The following is a 24,926-nucleotide window of genomic DNA, read 5'->3' as shown; positions in this document are numbered from 1 at the left end:
CACTGCACATAATCATACTGCACACAAAGAAATAGCTCAAGCAAATCTTGTGAGCAGAAATCCTAATGTGAAAATGAAGGCATGCTGCAATACTCAGTGAAGTCATTGTCAGATAGTACAAACCACCAGACACTCCTACTCACTCTGCAACTGCTGGTAGAAATTAATTAGCACCCAGCCTGAAAATGGTCGATGATGCCTTTAAATGGTGGGTTGTTTCCTGCTGCTGAACACATGTTCAACTGGGAGAAATTAATAGACGGTGTTTACTGGAATAAAGAGGCCAAAAATGACATTGCTCAACATAAAGTCTGCATTCCACACTAACTGATGTAGCAATCTTTCTGCTCTTCTTTTTTTCTGGCATAAACACTTAGCATCCAGTTTAATGATCTGGACAAAATGGTGTCTGGTATAGCCAGCGCCTGAAGTGCATACTTTTGGATCAAACACCACCTCGGGTATTCCATAAATAAGTCTTTCAGCTCTAACGTTTGATTCTTGTACACTAAAATTGATCACGGTGATTGCCGTGTCCTACTGCATTCTGACTTCTCATAGATGGGTGACATTTAGGCTGAAGTGTTTGGAAAAAATCGATTAATTATTTTATTTATTAATTAATAAGATGGTGGGTTACTTAATAAAGCTATTATTAACAAATATCCAAATTAGCTTGTATAATTAAACACCTAACTATGTAACTTTGCCAAGTTCATTATTTTCCTTTTAAAGCAGGTACAAATTGACATAGATTTTTGGCATCTCTAACATAAAACTAAACTAAGCCTACAATCACCTTAAAGAAAACCCTATATTGGATATCCAGTATTTTACAAGTTCGGAACCATCTTGTATTTCCCTCAGGCTAGAAGGTATAGGAGTGGAATTAGGCCATTCAGCCTATTTCGTCTGCCCTGCAATTCAATCATAGCTGATATGTTTCTCGGTCCCATTCTCCTGCTTTCTCCCCGTAATTTTTAATCCCCTTACCAAACAATAACCTATCTAACGCAAAGACAAAAACAAAGTTGCTGGAGAAGCTCAGCAGGTCTGCCAGCATCTGTGAAGGCAGAAACAGTGTTATCTTTTCGGTTCCGGTGACCCTTCCTCAGTTTTGCCACAGTTCTTTTGGTTTTGATTTAATAGCCTATCTAACTCCATCTTAAAGTCACTCAATGACCTGACTACCACAGCCTTCTGTGGCAATGCTTTCCACAGACTCAGTACCCTTCGGCTGAGGAAATTCCCCCTTACCTTGCTTCTAAAGGATTGTCCATTCACTCTGAGGCTTTACCTTCAGGTCCTTGTCTTTCCAACTAGTGGGAACATCTTTTCCATATCCACGCTATCCAGGGCCCTCAGTATTCTCCAAGTTTCAATGAGATACTAATTACCCTTCTAAATTCCATCAAGTATAGTCCCGGAGTCCTCAAGCATTCCTCACATGAAGACCCCTTCATCCTTGGGTCATTCTTGTAAATGTCCTCTGAACCGCCTACATTGCCAGCACATCCTTCCTTAAATAAAGAACGGAAAATCGCTCACAATATTCTAAATGCTGTCTGACTAGAGCCATATGCAACTTCAGTGAATTACTGCTCTTGAATTCTAGCCTGCTCAAAAATGAATGCTAACATTGCAGCGGCTTTCTGAATTGCTAACAAAATTTTCATGTTAACCTTAAGAGAATCCTGAACTAGAACTCCCAAGCCCCTTTGTGCTTCAGAATTCTGAAGCCTTTCCCCATTTAGAAAATACTTTATGTTTGTTTTCTTCTGACTAAAGAGACAAAAGAATTCTATCACCCACTATTTTTGTAAACTCTCCAGTCTGTAAAAGTCCTTCTGTAGCTTCTCTGCCTCCTCAACATTATCTGTTCCTCCAATGATCTTTGTATCATCAGCAAATTTAACAACAATGTGCTCAGTTTCTTCATCCAGATCAATAATATGTAAGGTGAATAATTGTGGTCCCAACACTGCCTGTAATTATTACCAGCTCATTGTGAAAAAAGACCCCTTTATACCCGCCATCCGCCTTCTGCCAGTCAGCCAATCCTTTATCAATGCCAGCACCCTGTACCTAACAAAAAGGCCTCTCATCTCATTTTCTGAAGAAGGGTCTCGGCCTGAAACGTCAGTTTTCCTGCTCCTCTGATGCTGCTTGGCCTGTTGTGTTCATCCAGCTCTACACAGTGTTATCTCAGAATCTCCAGCATTGGCAGTTCCGATTATCTCTCATCTTATTTAGTAGACTCCTATATGGCACCTTGTCAAAAGCCTTCTCGAAACACAAATAGATCATGTCTGCTGGACCCCCTTTGTCTAACTTGCTTGTTACATCCTTAAAATAATTCTAACAGATTTGGCAGGCGTTATCTCTTGAAGAAGCCATGCTGACTTGTACGTATATGGTCAACTAGGGCCAAGAACACTGCAATCTTATTTATAATTATGGACTCTAAAATCTGGCCAACAAACCAAATCAGCCAAACTGCCTATAATTTCCCATGCTAATGTTGTAAACCAGATTCTGCCAGGTATGTCAATCAAGTTGAACATTTAACCGAAGTATTCAAATTTCCTGTTTTCCCTGTCTGATGAGTTCATTGGACAGAGAAAAAACCTGACGTTTCGGGCCTAGACTCTTCATCAGAGAGGGGGATGGGGAGAGGGTTCTGAAATAAATAGGCAGAGAGGGGGTGGCGGATCAAAGATGGATAGAGGAGAAGATAGGTGGAGGGGAGAGGATAGGTGGGGAGGTACAGAGGGGATAGGTCAGTCTGGAGAGGACGGACAGGTCAAGGAGGCGGGATGAGGTTAGTAGGTGGGAAATGGAGGTGCGGCTTGAGGTGGGAGGAGGGGATAGGTGAGAGGAAGAACCGGTTAGGGAAGCGGGGATGAGCTGGGCTGGTTTTGGGATGTAGTGGGGGAAGGGGATTTTGAAGCTTGTGAAGTCCATATTGATACCATTGGGCTGCAGGGTTCCCAAGCGGAATATGAGTTGCTGTTTCTGCAACCTTCGGATGGCATCATTGTGGCACTGCAGGAGGCCCATGACGGACATGTCGTCTGAGGAATAGGAGGGGGAGTTAAAATGGTTCGCGACTGGGAGATGCAGTTGTTTATTGCGAACCGAGCGCAGGTGTTCTGCAAAGCGGTCCTCAAGCCTCCGCTTGGTTTCCCCAATGTAGAGGAAGCCACACCGGGTACAATGGATTACAGGATACCACATTGGCAGATGTGCAGGTGAACATCTGCTTAATATGGAAATTCATCTTGGGACCTGGGATGGGGGTGAGGGAGGAGGTGTGGGGGCAAGTGTAGCACTTCCTGCGGTTGCAGGGGAAGGTGCCAGGTGTGGTGGGGTTGGAGGGCAGTGTGGAGCGGACAAGGGAGTCCTGGAGAGACTGATCTCTCTGGAAGGCAGACAAGGGTGGAGATGGAAAAATGTCTTGGGTGGTGGGGTCAGATTGTCAATGGTGGAAGTGTCAGACGATGATGCGTTGTACCCGGAGGTTGGTGGTGTGGTATGTGAGGACGAGGGGGATTCTTTTTGGGCGGTTATTGCAGGGGCGGGGTGTGAGGGATGTGTGAGGGATCCCGCCTCCCCTTCTCTCCCTATTTATTTCAGAACCCTCTCCCCATCCCCCTCTCTGATGAAAGGTCTAGGCCCGAAACGTCAGCTTTTGTGCTCCTAAGATGCTGCTGGGCCTGCTGTGTTCATCCAGCTTCACACTTTGTTATCTTGGACTCTCCAGCCTCTGCAGTTCCCATTATCTCAGAAAAAAAACTGACCAGTTTATGTTTATGCACATTTTAATGACTTTTCACGCTGTCAGCGATGTAATGCTGTACCACTTTGTGCATCATCGGGATCTTGATCCACTCCTGAAAACAGTCTTTCTCTACAGAACATGCTTTTGCAGGTGTAAAGAATTATTGAACAACTTTGAGGTAGGTGTGACAAATCCCTGACAGACCTTGCAAGCTTTGTGCACTCTGTATATTAATAGTGTTGTCTGCACCTCAAGCATATAATTAACGTTGGCTTACCAATCTGATTTCAAGTTGTTGTCAATCCTCCAGCAATACATCAATGGTATGACACATCTTTTTTGTCCTGATGGTCTTTCTTGAAGGCAGAGTAAAGGCAATTGCCAACTGAATTAGCCTCTCTGCAAATTCTTTAGGGGAATGACACTCATGCCCTTTGCAGTGGTATTTGGCAATAATATCTTCAAAAAGCTTTTGGGGTTTCTGCTTCTACGACATGAACAGCAGTCTATTCAGCAGGAAGTTGATTCACGTTGCATGCTGGTGCCCAAACAAATGCTTTTTGGAAAAAAAAAACGAAAGAACTGCAAATGCTGTAAACCAGGAAACAAAACCAAAGTTGCTAGAAAAGCTCAGCAGGTCTGGCAGCATCTGTGAAGGAAAAAATCAGAGTTAACATTTCGGGTCTGCTGACTCTTCCTCAGAACAGAATTCTCTAGAGTTTTTCTGGAATTTTTCTATAATTATCAGAAACACTGCATGTATTTATTCTATGAAGCAATGCCTTACCAATATCAAATTTGTTTTATCTCTGAAAACCTAAGAACTGCAGATACTGGAAATCTGCATCAAAAACAGAAATTGCTGAAAAATCTCTGCAGGTTTGGCAACATCAGTGGAGAGAATGCAATGTTTTAGGTCCAGTGACCATTCTTCAGATGATTTTCAAATATCTCCTTTCAGGATTATTTATAGCTTGATCTCCAAAATCAAACTGCATAAATTGCTTAAATAACTATAAGCCAGCGAGGAATCATTCCCTGTCCAATCTATCAAATGTTTGTCTTGCATTTCTTGTTGAATATGTCTTTTTTTTGTTTAACTGAAATAGAGTACAGGGCTCGTTTGTTTTTTATGTGTCTTTCTGGGTGTTTACGTTTCCTCCTTTTGCTTCCATATTACTTTTTTTTAATGATTGTGTCTTTTTTAAGATGTTTTGCTGAGTATGGGTCCAAACCATCCTTTGCACCAAATTGAAGGAAACACAACAAGGAACCAACAAAACACTACACAGGAGTAAAATTGTTCCAGATGAAAGGGAAAAAAAAACATACTGACAGTATCCTTTGACTACTTACATTAGCTTTAAGCCTAAAGGAAAGCCTTTAATTTGTCAGAATGAAAAACAAAAGGGAAAAAAAAGAGTTAACATTTCAGGTCAGGTGTTCCTTCCTCACAACTTATTATCAGTTCATATTTCTTATTGATAGAATTATCAGCTGTAAGAAGTATTTTAGCTGCTATACCTTAACTCCTATTTCAGGAATCAGGCTGAAACTTCATTCTTCATTAATTTAGAAAAGATAGATGGCTTCGAACTTTACAGGCATTAACCTTTAAGTGAAGAGATAAATATGTCTCCTGGTCATTTAAATTTGGAGATCTATACATGTAAACTTACTGTGGTTGATCACTTGAATGCTTTACAATCCAGGGTTGCCGAACCTTGACTGAGCATTCTTTTATATGCATTGTCTGGTGCTTACAATGTGGAGCCACCATAATGAGCTATTACGTGATAGCTGGTAATCTTCAACTATCAGGATATGATCATTATTTTTGCACCCATAACCTACGAATGAACCATCGTTTATTTATTACTGAAAAATCCAATAAACTTTTATTACAAAACCTGCTATTGACTTATGTGCACACTATAATTTCAGGTATTTGCGTTCAAGTTAAGCAATTATTATTGTAGGAGTTCAGGCAAATCTGGGGGTGTCTCATAGAGTCTTACAAAATTCTAACAGGATGGGACAGGGTAGATACAGGGAGGATGTTCTTGATGTGGTGTATGTCCAGAACCAAGGGTCAAAGTTTGAGGATTCGAGGTAGATGATTTAGGACGGAGGTGAGGAGACATTTCTTCACCCAAAGAGTGATGAGCCTGTGGAATTCATTACCACAGGAAGAAGTTTATGCCAAAATATTGAATGTATTCAAGAGGTGACTAGATATTGCACTTGGGGTGAATGAGATCAAATGTTATGGAGAGAAAGCAGGATTTGGCTATTAAGTTGGACAATCAGCCATGATCAGAAAGAATGGCAAACCAGGCTTGAAGGGCCGAATGGCCTCCTCCTGCTCCTATCTTCTATGCTTCTCTGCATATTTGCGTAATTTGGATGTGCAGCGGCATGCCACCTCTGCATGTTATGCTGCAAAAGGACCGAGCTCATTAAGCTGGACACTGGGATCTTCATTCCATTATCACACGACATGATATGATGATGACAACATCATGTACATTAAGGGTACATCACATATCTGTTGGAGGACATGACATTGCACCTATCAGCGTGCAAAACAGAGACCAGAAGCAGGAGTAGGCCAGTTGGCCATTAATACTTGCGCCACCTTTCATTGTGATCATGACTAATCATTCGACTCAATGGAGTCTTCCTGCCTTTCCCCATAACGTTTGAACCCTGTAGCTCCAAGGGCTATACCCGACCCTTTCTTGGAAACAGGCAATGTTTTGGCCTCAGACTGCTTCCTTTAAAGTTAAAACTTGTCTTGATTTCAGTTTGGTTCAGAGTTGACACAAATAGCTTTGTACCAGATGGCAATTGAAATAAATTCCACATAAAACTACACATAATAATGACCACGTGATGTGGGCTTGCATTTCAGTATGGTATTTCATTGCTTTGCGGGAGCTGCTGTTTAGAGATGGGAAGTAGATTTTTGTCATGTTAACAATAATGGTCTAATAATCAAATGCTCATCAGGGATTCATTAACCCTGTAGGTTAGTTCATTTAAACAGTAAAATACATTTTACGCTATGAAGACAACACTGTGAAAAAAACCAGTTGATTTCTGTGTGTTCAGCTGCAGGCACAAAGCAGACAACATCGCAGTCAGAGCTGCAACATTGTATGTACACAGCATGGATTACTTAAAAGGTGAATCCGCTGACAGATGAGGGACCTACAACAGGTTTTAAACATTAAGAGGCCCTGCTCCAAATTGGAGTATAGGAGACACAGCCTTACTGCCCTTCCAAAGTTGTCCTGTGTGCAATAAGATTCCACAATATAACATGGAACTGGTGTAATTTGTAGGGTAGACTCAGAAGGGATAGCAACAGTACTGAAAGGTATGAGTGGACTCTTTGAGGATTGAAGCAATCCACAGATCACATTGTAATTTTATGCTGCTAGCCCAGAAATTGTCAGCTTTTGCAAATTAATTAATTATGGACTAATTAGAGTCATTCTGCATGTCAGACATATTACAAATTCATAGACATATTACAATTCATTGACTCCACCCCGAAACTTGATATAGTGAAAAAAATCACAATGATATTTCGTTCAAATATATAATTTGAGGCGATCATTAAACTTTTAAAATACCATCAATTCATACATCTGATTAATTTTTAAATGGCTTTACTTGCTGGAAGTGGAATCAGAGATGCGTGCTCCAATGTTTGTGTCTAGCAAAAATCAAAACCTTTCGCACAAGTTCATGTGCTTCAAAATCTTGACAAATACTGATATTAAAATATAATTTATGCTCAAATTGCTATGATACTTATGTCAATAACATTTGTCTAGAGCCATGCATCAAGAACATCCAATGGAATGTGGAAGACTGATGTTTAAAATGAGCATAAGTTGATACCTTTAGAAAGTAAAACAAATATCTGCTCAAATGTTAAATTTCACAATGAAGTGCTTGTATCATTGAGTACGCGAGTGCCAAGTGATTAATTGATTACATCAGGTCTGGTCAGTTCACTCTGTTTTGCCATTTAATAATAGTTTGCGTGCTTTAGGGATTTGATTATGTTCTAAATCTCAGTCTAACCTTATTTACATGTAAATTTTGAATATATGTCATAGAGAGGATCACTCTCGAGAAACAAATATTCTGCTGTGAATTGTGACATTCTAGACAGTACAGCAGGAATCAAACTACTGTTAACTCTGTACATGGATGCCCATAGGTCTGAGATCAATAAAATTATTAATGTATTCAAAGAAATTTATTCATACTGCTCCAACATTTATCAATATGCTTTTTTGAGTATAAAGTTTAGAAAGATATATTTAACATAACAGGCAGAACCTAACCAGATTCTGCATGATCTGAGCTATGGTGAGACAAGTTGTAATATCGGGCAAGATGTTTGGCGACGAATCTCAAAATTAAGATCCTCTTCCCACATCTTGTTCATTTTTATCAAGTGTCATGAGGATATTCTTGCTGGACAGTGCTGCATTCACAATCAATGCACTTCATTGTTTCTTTAACGCCTCGTTGTTAAACGTTGAACTTATGGCAGGTTGCAATCTTACCAAACACAATGCACCAACTAGCTGTTGCCAAAAGTTGACGTGGAAACCCAAGTGGGTTCTTGGCAGATTCAATTGCCACCTGCTTGAAGGAATGACCACACTGATACCAACACTTTGGGCATACTTCATGGGCATCAGCCACAAACACTCCACATCCAAGTGTAGGATGGTCCTGGACTTCAATGCTGAGCCTTAGTCTGCACCAGGAACTACATTGTAATGCTGTAGCCAAGGACATTTTGTGCTCAAAGATACACACCCAGTTCATGCTTTGGCCCAGGCTACATTTACAGGGTGACTTCTGATACCAGCCCAAGGTCTACGCAAGGCTATTAAATCCTCTGTTGATGAGGGGTGAGAAACCAAATGACAGACAGGCCACTACTTATCTTGGCTCTTTCTGCTCAAACTGGATCTGTTTTTCCCCTGGGATGAGAGAGAGGCGGATTTATAAAAGATAAAGTGGATGGGACCCAACGTTATAGTCTAAGGATATGGGGTAGGCCATATAGGACTGAAGAACGGAAAAATTTCTTCACCTAGGGAGTAGTGAACCTGTGGAATGCTCTGCCACGAAAAGCAGTTGAGGCCAAATCATTTAATATTTTCAAGAAGGAAATGGATATACTTCTTAGGATTGAAGTGATCAAAGATTATAGGGTGAAAGTGTGAATAGGATGATCAGCTCATATAATATTGAATGTGGAGCAGGGTTGAAGCACCAAATAGCCTACTCCTGCTCCTATTTTCTATGTTTCTATAGGGCACAGCTATTACAGTTGGTGAAATTGGGAGTTTACCCCAACCAGTGAGTAGATCACAGAGAGCGCATGCAGGATAAGTGCTGTGATAGGTTGTGGTAGGTGAGAGAGAGTGGGAAAGATGATGCAGGCATTAGTCAGAGTGGTAGAGCATGACCCTTGAAGTGAGATGAGTTACAGTAGCAGAGATTGGATAAGTGTGCTGTATTTACTAATCTGGAGTATTACGTAAAATTCTGGGTACCTCGCTTTAGGAAGGATGTGAATGTGTTGAAGAGATTGCTGAGGAGCTTTGTGTAATTGCTTTGAGAGATGGCATCAGTTATGGAGAAATTTTCCTTGGAGTGGAGAAAGCTAAGAGGAGACTTACTAGTTATTTTCCAAACCATGATGAAATGGACACAGGTGACAGGGAGAAATTGTTCCAATCAGAATTACACTGAGGTCCAGAGGCGACACTTTTAGAGTGTTTTGCAGAAGGGGCAAATGCAAGGTGTGAAAAGTCTTCTGCACACAGTGAGTAGATGGGAATGCATTGACCACAAGTGTGTTGGAGCCAGTTTCAATTGAGGCATTCAAGAGGGCACTGTTTCAATTTAAGTTTTCACGCAATATTCGGGGTTACAGGGAAAAGCCAGGAGATTCGCATGAAGTTAAAGTGGTCAGAGAGCCAGTTGTAGTCATGATGAGCTAAATGGTCTTCTCCTGCATTGTAATAGTTCAGTGATTCTGTGATTGCTTGGAGGATACAAGAGACTTTTGAATCAAGAGTTTATTCTTGGATGTGTGGATTTTTTTGGCTGAATACTGAACACACGTATACATTTACAAGTATGTTTCTGAAGTGAGCAGAATCACTTAAGTGCTTCTGGAATCTCAGTGGAAGAGCCACAGGAATTCTAGGAAAATAGCATAGTTTTCGAGTCATACAGCATAGAAGCAGACCCTCTGGTCCAACTTCCTTCCCAAACAAAACTAACCCTTCCGTCCTGTGCTTGGCCCATATCTCTCCAAACAGTTCTTATTCCCATGCTTATCCAAATACCTTTTAAACATTGTAACTATATCCACATCCACCACTTCCTCTAGAATTCTTGCCACATGCAAATCACTGTGTAAAAAAAGTCTATCTTTTGTTTTAAATCTTTCTCCTCTCATCTTAAACATGTCTTTTAGTCTTGAAATCCCCAACCGAGGGAAAAAAAACCCTTGCTATTCACCTTATGCATGTTCTTCATGTCCTCGAAAAGGCCACCTGTCATCTTCTTATCCTATGGTAAAAAAGTCCCAGCCTATCCAGCCTCTCATTAATACTCAAATCCTCCATTCCCAGCAACGTCCTGGTAAATGTCTTTAGAATTCTCTCCAGCTTAATGAAATCCTTCCTATAACGGGGAAACCAGGAATGGACACAGTATTCCAGAGTAGGCCTCACAAATGTCCGGTACCACCTCAACATGACTTTCCAACTTGTATATTCAAAGGATTGGCCAGTGAAGACAAGCAGGCAAAACGCCTTTTTAACCACCCTGTCTACATATGACACAAACTTCAAAGAATTATGTACCTGTACCCCTAGGTCTCTCTGTTCTACAACACTGCACAAGGCCCTACTTTTAAATTGATAGCAAAGCCAAAGGCCACCCATCCCCACCACCCCCAACATGGAGGTTCAATTCCTTTGTTTAAACAATGCAGTGGGATCCTACTCCTGTATATAATTGAGGTAATAAACAACGTACATGTGCAAAAACAAATCCACACTCTTGTTCTTTGTCTATTCATTTTTGCACAGCAAACACTTGCAACAGCATTTCCCCTTCAATCTTACAGAAATAATAAACTGTATCTGAATCATGCTTATTGCTGACCAAAGTTATAGTTTGTCAAATTCTTCCCATGCATTTATTTTAAACCAGATGACAGCATCTTATATTGCAAAATGCCTTTTACTTAACTATTTTGGGATCATTCATTAGAAAGAATCTACTTGCTACTTGTTTTAGCATCTTTTGCCATGAATCAAAGCTAAAGGAGCAAAGTATTGCGCTGATTAGAATAATGATTAGATGTTGAAAATGGGGAGTAAGAGTTGTGTTTGGATGCATGAATTGAAAAGTAGTGACTTGTGGTGTCCCACAAGGATCTCTGCTGGAACCTCAAATATTTGCAACATTTATCAAATGATTTAGATAACAGAATAGAGAGCCATAAATCAAAGCTGGCCAATGACACAAAGATTGGTGGTATAGTAAATAATGTAGACGGAAGCATGAAATTACAAAGAGACATTGATAAATGAAGTAAATAGGCATAAGTGTGACAGATAGATTTCAATGCAGCTAAAATGTGAGGTCATGCGATTGGACCAAAAATGGATAGCTCTGAATTTTTTTTTTAACTGGTGCATCGCTGGCAATATTGAAATAGTGAAAGAAAAGGTGTTCATGAACAAAGATCTTTAAAGTGTAATAGTTTCAAATAAAAGCAAAACAGCTAATATGGCCCTAATCTTTCTAAATATTGAATAAAAAGGGAATAACCAATCCTTGGTTAGGCCTAAGGGAATTGATTCTTCTAAAATCCAATGACTTATTAGCCCAATGTATAATCAAATGACTCTGCCAGATGGAGAGGAGGTCGTGTTTTAAGTACTGAGTAGATGCATTGTTTGGCAGTTTATGCAGTGTACAATTCATGAATCCTTAGATACTGAAGCAGCCCATGTCCAAATGCAACACGATCTGGATAATATCCAGGCTTGGGCTGACAAGTGGCAAGTAGCATTCATGTTGCACAATTTCCAGGCTACAATCATCACCAGTAAGAGACAACCTAACCACCACCCCTTGATATTAAGTGGTGTTCCAAAACTGAATTCCCCACTATCACCATCATGGGGGTTACCATTCATTTGAAACTCAAATGGATTCATCACATAAACACAGTGGCTCCAAGAGCAGGTCAAAAGCTAGGAATACTGCAGAGAGTAACTCACATCCTGACTCTGCAAAACTTGTCCACCCTCTGCAAGGCAGAAGCCAGGAGTGTGATGGAATAATCCCCATTTGCTTGGATGGGTGTAGCTCAAATAAAACTCAAGAAGCTTGACACCATTCAGGACAAATCAGACTGCTCCACTGACACTACATCGACAAGCATCCACTCCCTCCACCATTGACGCTCAGTACACACTGCTGCTACTATCTCCAATACAGCACTTTGCGAACCCGTGACTATTTACACCTAGAAGGACAAGGGCAGCAGATACACGAGAACACCACCATCTTCAAGGTCCTCTTCAAGCCACTCACCATCCTGCTTTTGAAATATATTGCAATTCCTTCACTGTCACTGGGTCAATATCCTGGAATTCCCTTCCTAAAGGCATTGTGGGCTAACCCACAGTAGGTAGGCTGCAACAGTTCAAGGAGGCATCTCACCACCACTTTCTTGAGGGCAACATGGATGGGCAATAAATGCTGGTCAATAATATATATATATATAGTTTATATATATATATATATATAAAAAGTCCACAACCCATGAATAAGTAATAATAGGAAAGACAGGCTGTCATTGACTGCTTAGAGCACTGACAATGAACATTCACTGGGGAGGTCAGACAGAATCAGTTATCCTTCTGCCACTTAAATTGTGCCTGTTGGGCATTTTTCTTCATTGATTCATGGGATGTGGGCTGGACCAGCATTTATTGCCCACCCTTAAATGCCCAGAGGGCATTTGAGAGTCAACCACCTTGCTGTGGGTCTGGAATCACATGTCGGTCAGGCCAGGTAAGGAGAGCAGTTTCCTTCCCTCAAGGACATTAGTGAACCTGATGAGTATATGCAACATTTGATGATGGATTCATCGCCAGACTCTTAATTCCAGATTTTTCTTTTTAAAGTGTATTCAAATTCCACCATCTGCCAATGCAGGATTTGAACTCAGGTCTCTCGAATATTGACTAGGTCTCTGGATTAACAGTCTAGTGATAATGCTACCAGGTCATTAACAGAAATGAGAGTCCTACTGGCACACTCTTTATGCCAGTACTGCCAACAGGAAAACAATGGCTTCTGATGGTAATTCACTCTCAGAGGTACTGGGTCAACAAAGTCCACAAGTGAGTGATGACAGAACAGAGACAGTGGTTACTGGAAGGAGGGGTGCTAGTGCTTGAATTCTTGAGGCAAATCCACATCCCTCCCATTCCTGATGACGAATTCTGATGATGAATCTATCAAACCAGCCAATGAGTGAATCTGCAGGACAACTTGTGATGACACAATGGCTTTAAGAGGTGTATTTTGTCATTTTTATTAGAAAAAAAACAAGAGGTTGAGACACAGATGTTGATAGGGCTATTTCAAGCCAATAAAGTGGATGTCTTGTAAGGCCTTGGGGTTTGATTTAAGTCAGAACAATAGAAACAGCATAAAGGGATAGGTTCAAGCTCTCACAGAATGAGGATTTTAGTTTAGCTTGCAGCAGCTATTGGTTTGAATGTTGCTATACATCTCTCCCTGCTTCAGAAAATGCTTGACTTCTCTCTCTCTCTCTGGGTTTTCTCTTGATGTTCTTTCTTCCCATTCTGGGAACTGCTTATAAGACCACCTACTTTACAGATATTGTCTTTGCCAATGTCGTGTTTATTGGATGTTACTTTTTTGAGCAGCTGATCAATGGTTGCTAACAGAAATATTATCTTGTTAATTATTATTTTGATAGAGTTACAGTTAAACTTTTTTTTGAAAATTTTGTTTGTATTTTAACTACAGTAAAGTGTGTTTTGCTTCAAAACTGTTAGTTTGACCAATTAAACTGCATCCAGAACATGACGCCTGGCACTTGATGCTGATCCTGAGTTTCCAGGCACATGGGCTCCTTGTCAGTTTCTGTGGATAATTTTATTGCAGAGGCCACATCTGGTTCTGTGTCTGGAACCATTGTTGACAGTTCTAATCTCATGAACAAAGCTGCTCCTCTGTCGGTGAATTGGACAGTCATTGCAACACACACAAATCATATTTGTCTGTCGTCAGAAAACCAGCAGGAAATAGAGGTCTCTGATGAGGAGGGCAATGGGATGCCTACACATGGACCTTTTACATGGTAGACATTATTTAGATGCACACTGCAGAAGTCATGTAGCACACATTCAGTAAAAGGCTGTAAGCATTTGAGGAAGAATGAGAACTTCATCCCACGTCCTCACATCACCCCAAAACAGCAACATTGCATATAGTGTGGACATTTCACGGACCAATACACAAGGAGATCACTTAGCTCAAAATGTCTGCATTAGCTCTTCAAATTAACATCATCACCTACTGCCAATCTCTTGCTTGTTCACGGTATCTCTGAACATTATTTCTTTCCAAATAATCATCTAAAACCTCTTTAATGCTTCAATTGAACTTGTGTCCACCACACTTCCAGACAGTACATTCCATATGCTATTTGCTGTGTGGGAAAGTTTCTCTCTGGATGCCTTTGCTCCTTTTGCAAATCACTTTAAATCTGCTTGAAACCTTCTGTCTTTTAACCCTTTTACAAGCAGGGGCAACTCCTCCCTATCTATTCTACCAAGCCCACTTATTATTTTGAAAACTTCTATCAGATCTCTACCAACTTTGCTGTCTAAGGAGTTAGGTGCTCAACTCATGACACTTTTGCAGGCTTTACAGAATTGAAATGTGATTGTCAATTGTGGAACTTAGGTAAGGCTGATCACCTCATTATCTCTGTTTCACAGTCATTATTAGGATTAATTTACAACGTCTGGTGTTGTGAAGTTGAGTAGGGTAATTGTTGATTGGAAGGCAGGCAGTTAGAATTCAGTGCTTGCAAAATGCCAGGGGGGAAAGCAGTGCGTGATCCCTTTGAAAGAGGAAGTCCTTTTTTATTGCTTAGAGATTCAAAAAGGATTTCTGTGCGCAGCAGCTTGTGTGTTTGCTAGTGCACACAGCACCTGAATTGAAATATTTGTACCAAAAAGCCGTACAATTAGCACACCAAACAGAAGTTTTGTTTTGTTATCAGCATAACACGTCTTAAATTTAGCCAAGCAATTTGAATTAGGCACTTAGATCCTAAAAATCAATTAATTTACATCTGATGGTTTTGCCAACATAGGATCAATCCAATTGTAAAAATTGATATGTCATCAAGGGTATAAAAAAAGGGGACAGTTGGATGCAGATCCCAGACCTTACGGCCATCTGGGGAGTGAACTGCTGTCTGCAAGAGTTAACAGCTCTCAGCTTTCAAGAGAGAATTGCTAGCTTTCACAGTCTTCCAAGTTTTAGAGAAAGTATCATTGAAATCAAAGGTACCTATAGCTCAACTAGTTAATATTCCTGACAGAAGATTGGATGGAGAAGGTGTTCATGACAGAACATTCTGGAAGATATGCAACCTGGTGGTAATTTCAAGAGACTAAATTCTACATTTAAAAAAAAACTTGTTTTTGTAAGCGGGGCTTGTATTTATTGGAATGACATACCATTTAAAATCCTGTTTTATTCGGGAGTTGTTAGTATTTAGAAGGGAGTTATTCAGTTTGTTAATAGTTTGTTCACTGTTCGAGTTAAATAAATAAATTATTACTTGTTGATTGTAAAATGAGTGTCACGGGTTTATTTTACAACCACGATAAGTTGCTGAAAGAACAAGCAGTACACCTCTTCTCGCAGATTATAGGGTGAGGCACTGCTCTCTGGATGTTTTGGGTTTAATTATTGGTGGGGACGGGGAGGAGGGTGGGGTCAACCAATGCTCGAAAACGGATGTGGTCAGACTTCTTGGCTAGAATTTTAATCAACGTAGCTCATCACTGCATAAAACTCACATCCAGAATTCTGTCATTATAAGTCTCTTTAACCACTACTTTGTGTGTCATGAATGAAATCATCCTCTCACCTTGCTCACAAGTACAGCCTGTTTCCTCAGTCAAAATGAACATATATGGCATACACTTTGGGTGTGGACGGTGGCTATTTTTCATTTTCATTGTGCTTGTGATGCTGATGAGGATGGAAGACATCACAAGTAACATTTCATGGTGTAAGTTGCAGGCTCATGCTGTCAATTGTGGTAGTTGAGCAGCATTTTAGAGTGTAAACTTCTAAAAAAAATGAGTTTTCATGACAAGTTATTTGTTGATATATTTAAGAGTGACAACCAAGTCCAATTTGCCAAATGAAAATAGCTTTACCACAAAACAGAACAATTTTAATCAGCATGTCTGATTCACCATCTTTGAGTTACCTAATTTTAATTAATGGGAAGTTATATTTTTAAAAATGTTACCACAAATTCTTTGTTAGTAATGATGTTGGACAGTGGATGGTTTCTTTGCCATATATAAAATATTTTAAGGATTTAAAACTTCCCTATTAATTTCCTTACACCTAAAAACAATCCAATTTACTTAAGAATCTCCTTGAAAAGTGACAAATGGCTGCAATTAGCCAGAAACTTTATTGGTGATCAATTTGATTGGAATGAGTCATCAGTTTTGTCAATGGTGAAGACTAAGGCAGAGCATAGATTATAGAAGTGTAATTGAATATAGTTCACATTCAAAATTCTTTGATCTTTTGTTTTAGTTTGGATATTTTTGGCCAAAGAACATTGGTAAAGACCCCACCCAAGAAAAAAAATGTTTGAGACAAGAAGTGATCAATTTAACTGATTAAGGCTTATCTTTCTATATTGGTAATAAAAGTCCTGAAAAATTTTCTATACTTTCTCAGCCCTGTATTGAACAAACAGATCTACTGGCTGCTACTATTTAAATTTGTTTCACTGGTAATCGATTCAAATGTCATTTGGCTTAACTCAATGCATTGGATTTTCCATGTTTCAGAGATAAAGCAGCTTCATATCACCAAGATGGATGCATTACTAATATCTTGATAGTCCCTAAAAATCGTCATTCTCGTTTTTGGACAGATGTTGACTCGGGACGTTGAAAAGGACTATTGACTACTGCATTTCAGCTCAAGAAAATGGATAGGAAATATAATTGGTCGTGTTGCCACATCTTCTGAGTCTTCCAAATCTTCCAGTCATGATATTAAACATTAACGCAATGTTAAATCAGAAATGCTGCAAATTTCTAAAGCTACACTTTCCAATGCTTCAACTCATCTCCCAGTTATGCAAGGATTTGTGTCAAGAGCATTGCCTTGTATAAGTTATGGCAGCAGATTAGGACACTCTGGTTGGAGTTCCTCTGCTAGCCAAAACCTTTACCTTTCTTCCCTCATTCCTTTTTCTCTATCCTCTTTGTGGTTTTCCCTCCTCAGACCCAGACAGTGGAGTTGCAGAGTGAGCAGGCCGAATCCCGTGGAGGATCGGAGTGAATGGGCAGACTCCTGTGGCAGAACCAGCACAGGCAGTATAACCTGCAGGCACACTTGATGAGCCCCAGAATACGGTGAGCAATGACCCCCGGAGCAGCACGTGGGCTATGATCCTGGAGCAGAGCGGGGAAGAAACTTCGGAGCAGCTGAGCAGTGAGTCTGGATGGAGACCGATGTGAGGGGACAATCCTTACCTTCAAACTTAACTTAGAACACTGTAATGTTAACCCCTTAATATTTTCCTATGTTTAACTTATTTTCAACTCTGTAATTAAGCAACTACTCCTATTCCTCTGTTGTAACCAAGAATTGTACCTATGTACTTGTACCTAAGATGTTGCATAATAGGCAGATATTTTAAAAAAGACTTTGATATTGATTGAAAGCCATTTCAAAAACTAGATGCCTTATTCAAAATTATGGAGCTCCACACATCAGGTTTTGTAGAGCATTATATCATGTGCCAAAGCATTTACCTCATCAGTAATGGCACAAACTTTCAACAATGTGCAGAGAAGCACACACAATTTTGCAGGGTTAGACTACAGGAAAGCACTGTGGTAATAATTTGTAATATTTCATAATATTCGATGCTGTGTGTTAAGAAAATAGCAACTATAAAATTAAAATGATCAGAATCTTGTACATCACTTCTGCTGAAAACATTGTCATTTCATTGTAAGTCTTTTTAAAGTCTGTGGAATTTGAAGTTGTTTTTAACAGTATTTTTAAAAGTATGCTGAGAACTTTGAATCAATGGCTAAAGGATTGTTTGCAATTTTCTTAGATAATAAAAGATAATGTCGCATGTGACACGGAAGCCCTTGGCCTGGAAGCAGTGTCACAAGAGAAAAACTACAATAAGATAGATATGTGGTATCAAGCACAAAGATGATGTGGAGTCAGAACATGATCCTCACATAGATGCAGGAGCACTGTGCTAGTGGACTAAAAGGTTCATAGGCCTGAGTTGTTGTGTGTATAGATATAAGACGCTTAAGGAATAAATGGTTCAATAGAGTCAACCAAAGCATGGGCTGAAGTGTGATTGGTTGATCATTTAAAAAGGGAAAAGAAACTGGCAAATTATGCCATTATGATTCCAACTTGTGTGAGAGAGTTGCAAGAGGTAAGCCTTGCTAATAGTAATTGTTTAAAAGGGATAACAGCTGTTATCAGGTCTAAGATCTGGCTTATGTCTGAATAAAGGGCACGTTATTGTGGAACTGTTTAGTGACATGAAGCATAAGATGTATCTTTATCAACTAACATAGAATTGATCTTTTTATTTTATGTATTATTTGCTTGTTAATTTGTGTTTAATTGACATTGGGTTTTATTTCTTTTAAAGCAAAAGTTATAAAATGTGAATTTTTGGGAGGAATTTCTTCATTTGGGAGTCTTTGGGAAATTTAGTAAACTTAGTTAACCTGTTTCCTCATGGAAATCACAACAAGTGACAATCAAGAAGAAAGGTCAAAACTGTATATTAATTACTATGCATCCAAATTACATTTATGAATTTCATACTTAAATATCTATTTGATGCAATTTGGTCATAACTGATCTCAGCTCCGTGTGGAAAATGATTATCAAGAAGGTATTCCACTTTCCAGTTAAACATGAGACTGATTAATTCAATGCTGTCACATTTATTCTTCATGCATATGAATGCTGTGCAGTCGTTGTTAGCTATATCGTACAATTATAGTGTTTAGGTAATATTTCACAAAAGCCAAAATATTAATGTTTATTGTGGTCCTTATTTTTAGGCCTTGACTTTCCCTCAATTTCAAAGATACCATACTTTCCAAGATCAGATTTCATTACAGTTTAATATATTGAACAATATTGATTTATGGTGGCCAACTTCCTGAATTTGGGCTCTCCCTCATTACTGCCTTAAAATATTCACTCAGCACTACATTTTCATTCTAAAAATATTTTTTGTTAACATTGCTCTGCATCAATATGTTACCTTTATTTATCACAGTTACAACTTTACATATGTAGTGGCTTCCCTTTTTCAATAATAATTTCCTTAACATTGGAGCTAGAAAGATGATTACTTTCCTTTGACAATGAGCCAACTGATATGACAATTCAGTCCTCCATGAGTGAGTTTATTAATAGTCTTTCTGACACTTCTTGTTGATTAACTGAGCTTGAGAAGCTTTGAAGAATCGTTATGGCAGAAGTGTTGTCACTGATGAGCTATTTTTGTTTTTTTTTAAATCATGAATGAAATCAAATTTTCAAGAACTGTATTTGTCAAACGTAAGGACAGTATTACTTCTGGAATATAGCAAGAGTGCTGGGGTAGCTTTAAATGGTAGAACCTGATTTCTTTTTTTAAAATGTTTCTTATCCAGCTGCCAGTAAAATTGCAAGTCAGGCCAACAGCTAAGAGGAAACCTTGGTGGTGAAAAGCCTCAGTCAATTCTATTTTGTCTGTCATGTTCATGCAGGCTCAATGGTAGAGAAATCAAGTATACTCTTTATTTGGTCGTTTCCAAGGAGAAAAAAAAAACTCACCCTTCTCAGTATTTCTAAGTAATTAATATTTGTCATCCCTGGAATCATAAGAGTAAATTCCTACTGCAGCATCTAGCATATCTAGATAACCTTTCTGAAGTGTATTGCCTGGAATTGAAAATTATCATCCAGCTGAGACCTAATCGGTGTTTCATTATGGTTTAGCATAAATTGTCCCAATTTTGTTACTCTGTGCCTCTATTAATAATACCAAGATCTTAAATGCCATTTGTATTAGGGTTCCACTTTTGGATGCTATTTCAATTACCTTTTGGATAGCTATGACCTGCCCCGAATGATGTGTTATGATAAGAGATAATGGGACCTGCAGATGCTAGAGAATACAAGATAACAAAGTGTGGAGCTGGATGAACACAGCAGGCCAAGCAGCATCTTAGGGGCACAAAAGCTGACATTTTGGGTCTAGACCCTTCATCAGAAAATCTGACTTAGACAGATTTAAGGCTATAACGCCTGAAGATATAACAACAAGAATAGGAGATAGCAAGAACTGCAGATGCTGGAAGTCAGAGTCAATACACTATGAAGCTGGAGGAACACAACAGGTCAGGCAGCATCAGAAGAACAGGAAAGTTGATGTTTCGAATTGGAACCCTTCATCAGGAATGTTCTGTTTAAAAGTTCTGACATGAAACATCGACTTTACTGATCCTCTGATGCTACCTGACCTGCTGTGTTCTTCCAGCTTCACACTGTATTGACTAGGAACAAGAGTAGGCTGTTTGGCTCCTTGATTCTTCTTTGCCATTGAATAGCATCATGGCATTCTCCAAATCCACTTTCCTGCATTTCCCTATAACCCTTGATTACCCGACTGATCAAGAACCAATCTATTTCAGCTTTACAATATATACAAAGACACTTCCTCCACAGCTCTCTGTGGCAAGTTCCAAAGACTCACAACCCTCTGAGAGAAATTCATCCTCATCTCAGTTCTAAATTAGTGCCCCTTTATTCTGAGACCATGCCCATTGGCTTGAGACTCTCCCATGAAGGTGAAACATCCTCATCCTGTCAGGAAACTCCTTTCATCAAGCACAGGATATGGTGGGGTCATACATCGTGGTGGTAACAGACTATTACATGAAACACATGACTCCTGATGACAATATTACCTTCAGACCAGAATACCATAAGGTGTAGGGAGGAGAAATATGCCATTTGGCCCATTTAATTTATTCTACCATTTGATCACAGCTAATGTTTCTCAACACCATTCTCCTGACTTTTCTCCATAAGCCTTGATCCCTTCATTGACCAAGAATCTACCTCTGTCTAAATACATTCAATGATTTGGCCTCCACAATATTTTGCAGCAATGAGTTGTACAGATTAACCACCCCCGGCTGAAGAAATTCCTCCTCATTGCAGTTCTAAAGGGTCTCCCCTTCTTCCTGAAGCTGTGCTGCGGGTCTTGGTCTCTCCTACGAGTGGAAATGACTTCTCCACATCCACTCCGTCTAGATGTCTCAGAATTATGTAAGTTTCAATGACAGTCCCCCCATTCCAGGACCGCCATTCTTCAAAATGTTGGATACTTTTGGATCTCACCGTCTCAGAAGGCAATAAAGGCAAAGCATTAAATATTTTTAAAAAGAGGTAAGCAGATAAACCAAAAATTATTGGGGGTAGATGAGAATGCGAAACTTGAGACAAAGAAGTCAACCATGATCTGTTTGAATGGTGGAGCAGGCTCAAGGGGCCGAATGGACTACTGCTGCTTCTATTTTGCATGCGGATATCAGCTTTGATTTTCTTTTAAATCCAATCATAGGATGTGGAAGTCACTGGTTGAGTCATGATTGTGCAGAGGACAGTTCAAAGGCAACCATGTTGCTGTTGGTCTGGAGTCACATGTAGATTGACATCCCTAAAGGACATTATTGAACCAGATGAGTTATTTCTACCCATCGATAATAGTTTCCTGGTCATGATTAGACACTTAATACCAAATTGTTCGCAAATTGAAATTTCATGGCGGGTATTCAAACCCATGGCCGGGAACATTGACCTGGCATTCTGAATTGTTAGTCTGTTGACATTATCATTAAGTCATCACCTCCCTTGGGATCCTGACAAAACTCCAACCAGGATTGCTGGTCTTGATGCAATCAAGTAAACTATGGTGTGGTCATGTTCAAAATAAGCACAGATCAAAAACAGCAAGAAGTCAGAAGCAGAGGAAATCTGGAATCAGTAAAACTCAAGTCATCTACAATACCCTTTCCTTTTTGCAGCACATCATTCCAGGCTCAAATCAGCATTAGCAGTGCCCCTAACTAAGCAATAAGGCTCATGGACATGGGCATGTTTGCCTAGGACAAGACTGCAGTACAAGTTGTGGTTCTATGTCCAGATTAAGCTAGTGGAACCTGTTTACGATATAAACATATTTGGAAAATTTACCCTTAATTAGCTCTCAGCTGTATTGTTATAATCTGTAAAGGTGACCTAGCAACAAATACAGATATTTTTATCTGTAAAATAAATCACCATTCATGAACTAGTGGATATGATTACAGATCTTTTTACTGTGCTTCACATTACTTATCCGTGTTATGAGTTATTGATAAAGCTAAATGGACAGGAACATACAACAAGGTACCTGTTCAAAAGATGGCCTGAATCTGTCTAACATTAGCTGAGCATGATAAACCATTTATGTGTGCTTGTCACTGCCTCCAGCCCATGCCCATCATGAAAAGGTATGAGAGTCAAATATTGTTTGAATAAAAATAATAGGTGTTCAGCACCAGTTATTCACATTATGTGATGGTTTATCATGTCAGTCTTGCTTTTCCACATTTATGATGGTTAAGGGATAAATGTTGGACTGTACTAAACATCATCAAGCAACACATGGTGATGGCAATATCTCCTGGAGTCACCAAAACAAATATTTGGGATCTCACTTTTTAAAAAAGAACCCTGCAGCATCAATCCTTCAGTACTATTGGAACACCAAGTTATATCGCAAATAAGTCTTGGTCACTGGCACCTGGCATCACTTGGAAATAATAGATGGATCATCTTTCCTTGTATATATTTCAGGATAAATCCTGAAGATTCTGATTCAAATTATTTAGATAACATCAGTAATGGTAAATAATGTCTAGGCACAAGGTAAAATATTGAGTGCAGGTCTGGGCAGTGCACTCGACAAATGATATCAATGAAGTTGCAGAACCCACTGGTTGTTTGAGCTCCTAGGAAAGGCAGACTGCAATCTTTACTTGGAAGTCAGTTTCAGACGCATAATATACCACCAGTGTAAAATCCTCACTGTGATCCTGCTGTTCTCCTGCATCGTCTTGAATGCCCTATTAGATCTGACTGTTATGTCCCATGGCATGTTAGCTAAATTCTGGCAGGTATCTAATCTGAAGATAATGCCGAGAGCAATGCTAAACCCTGGGATTGTCAGGTTGCACGAAACACGGTATGACTCAGGCAGGAGCCAATATTTGAAGCTGAAGCACATTGAAAGATGATATTCAATTAATATTTGGAAATTCATATCATATTTTCCATTGCTCACAAGCATTAGAATTTTAACAAAACATAATCAGTTTTGTGAAAGATGGAGCTGTGGTGCCTTTATTATTTATAATTATATATCATTCTGCCAAACCCTGTGTTTAAGTATTATCATCTTATTTTTTTCACCTCAATTTCCCACAAATGTGTGAAAAGCTAAAATTTTACTATTAATTTTTCTGGATTGTTAAATGTGATAATAACATTTTTATTGCTTTTTAATTCACATTTGAAAATTACAGTTTGTCAATGTAGAAATATTTTGTTGATGCAATGTTGTTTCTGCACACAGAAAGTCACCTGAAAAACTTTGCACATGGCAGGGAAGGAAACAATTATAGTTGAGCATAGGAGATAAAGGGAAAATGGAAATGTTAGGATGTGCAATAGAAATCATGGTTTAGGAAATTGTTTTGACAAGAGTTTGAAATCAGGAAGAACACTGGCAAAGTTAACTAAGCTCTTGATGTCAATGGCCTTGCTTCAAGCCTTGAAAAAGATGAAACTACAAACACAGCAATATTAAATTTTACAGACATCTTTGATGGCGTTCCTGAAAATCTCTTGCCCAAACTTACCAACATTTAATCAGGACAATATTATTAAATTGGATCCAGCATTTCCTTACTTACAGAATGCAGGCAGGGTTGTATGAATAGGAATTACCCCTTTCCAATAGGTTTCCCCTCTGTAGTATCACAGAAAACTGTGTTGGAACCTTGACACTTCTTGACATACATAAACCAATTCCAACAAGCTTTAAAAAGTGTGCAACTGTTACAGATGACTACACCGTTTACATATCAGGAGAAAATCAAGATCATAATAATTTGCTGGAAAACAGTCTTCTGCAATTTCAAAGATGGTAGAATCAATGGAAAATCACTGTCAATGTCAAAAGCTTGCTGTGTCATGTACATCACCATCAAAAAGGATTCACCAACAAATAACTTTAAGTACTGTTATCAAATTGTCCAAATGGAAGAACATAGAGACTGGAGTTGGCCATTCAGCCCATCAAGCCATTTCAACAATTCAATTAGATTAGGACGAATCATCTACCTTAATCCCACTTTCTTGAACAATGATCATATGCCTTAATGTCATTGGCTTCATAGGTCTCCACAAATGTATCAATTTCTCGCATTAACAAGCTGTATCCTTTGAGTTTCCATGGCTGTCAGTGTAAGAGAATGCAAAGAAGTTCACACGCATTGCAATCTTAAAATGACCTACTCTTTGATTAAGTCCTTTTGTCAATGTTCACATGCCCAAGGGTATTTATATCCATCCTGTCATCTGTAAAAATCTTGCTGGTTTCTGTGTG

Source organism: Stegostoma tigrinum, chromosome 5 (genome assembly GCF_030684315.1).
Source record: "Stegostoma tigrinum isolate sSteTig4 chromosome 5, sSteTig4.hap1, whole genome shotgun sequence".
NCBI classification, from domain to species: domain Eukaryota; kingdom Metazoa; phylum Chordata; class Chondrichthyes; order Orectolobiformes; family Stegostomatidae; genus Stegostoma; species Stegostoma tigrinum.
This window is presented reverse-complemented; position numbering follows the sequence as displayed.